This window comes from Halyomorpha halys, unplaced genomic scaffold (assembly GCF_000696795.3).
Source record: "Halyomorpha halys isolate HHAL.00 unplaced genomic scaffold, Hhal_1.1 Scaffold1234.1, whole genome shotgun sequence".
NCBI classification, from domain to species: domain Eukaryota; kingdom Metazoa; phylum Arthropoda; class Insecta; order Hemiptera; family Pentatomidae; genus Halyomorpha; species Halyomorpha halys.
Window position 1 is genome coordinate 480,310 of NW_027109882.1, and position 1,740 is coordinate 482,049.

Consider the following 1,740-nt stretch of genomic DNA (forward strand, 5'->3'; position numbering starts at 1 on the left):
TCATAACAACAATATTATAAAATATAAATAATAATATAAAATATAGTGATAATAAGGATAAAGAAATTTAATAAGAAAAAAATTATAATTTTGTATTTATTTTATTGCATATTTTGATAAACATTTGTTGACTTAATAAAAATTTATTATGCTTTATAATGCAATTATTAGAAATGAAATAGATGTAAAAATAAAAATAAATGGAGCATTTTGTATTATTAAAATTTTAACATTTTATTTTATTTTTTTTTTAAATTTTATACAAAAACAAAAACCAGCATTACTGTCAATGAATGTTTTCATCCGAAATATTCAGAAAATGTCTATTTTAATTTCTTGCATTTTTTATTGTTTATTAATAGCACAAGTCTAAGGCCAAATAATTCATTTGATATTTTTGGTTGATTCCCCGGTTTCTTAGAGAGCTAAGACTGAAAATAAACTCCGTTTTCTTCCACCACTAACGAATTTTTCGATTTATTTAAAAAATATTTATATATTTGAGCGGTTTCTTATAGTCTTCATATCTAGCAAGTTTATATTTATTATCATTATCAGAAAGAAACAATACTTGTCTTCCCAACATTACCTAAATATTTAAATTCGGTTCAATATTCATATTATGCATGAGGAATAAATATTTCAAATAATATTCCGTCAAGTGGGAAAATTTATACTTTTTTTTTTTTCTTTTTTTCTGTTGGAGATTTACATAGAAGGTTTTTTTGGGGGAAAGGTGATACTAAATCCAAAAACGAAGTTAGATTTTTATTACGTCACCTACTTTATTAAGTTAGTTTTTCTCAGATTAATACCAATTTCACTGTTCATTGTATTTGTTGTAATATATTAGTTTTTATATTATATTATAATTTCATTTAAAAATGTATATTTGTTGGGAAAATGAGGTAATTATTTGTAAGGATGTGACTTGTGAGGTTCCTAAATAATGTTATATCGTTCCCCTGAACTGCTTATTTAATTCATGCTCTATTCTTTTGTTGCTTATGAGGTATGTTAATTTTCCGTACTGGTTTGAGGAAAGAAAACTTTACATACTGTGAAATTCTTTTTATATTTTCCTTAATCATTATTCATATTACTCTGCCTATTTAAAATCTCGCTACTAAATAGATATAGTGATGGTGGAAAATAGAGTTTATTTTCGATTTCAGGACACTCTCCCCCCCAAAAAAATAATAATAATAATAACAGTTTACAAATACTGTTAAATAAAATATATGAAAGTTTCTTTTCGTTGACCTGTGTTATTAATAGAGTAGAAAACAATTACTTTGTTGTGATCTTCAACACTTACGTGTTATGTTTGTTATGTGGTTCTGCAAAATTATTACTTCCAAGGAGGTTCTTTGAATAATTAACAAATAAGGGAGCAGCAGAAGTAATTTACACCAAGTATTAAATTCCTTTCTCAATCAACGATTCCCAACTAGCAGCCAGGAACTGTTATGCAATAAAGTCAATTATCATTAACTTCAATTTTTCTCTTGATCTCTTGAGAATGTGTAGCTTTAAGTGAAAAAAAAAACAAATAACATAAAAAGAAATCAGGAGAAATTTTAATTGCTAATTATTTATTTATACCAGGTCATTCAAAAAGTCCTGTCGTTCTGTGGAGGGAAATTATAAATAAATAAATATTTTCAAATAATCACCTTTATTCATCAAAATATCCACCGTTACAGTCGGTAACCTTCTCCCAACGAGATGGTAAAGCCC

At 25.7% G+C, this 1,740-nt stretch overlaps 1 protein-coding gene across 2 annotated transcripts in view; it reads left to right on the forward strand.

Annotated features, from left to right (window-relative positions):
• LOC106688913 (protein takeout) overlaps window positions 1-1,740 on the forward strand; it is a 26,190-nt gene that overhangs the window by 4,789 nt on the left and 19,661 nt on the right. The window lies entirely within an intron of this gene.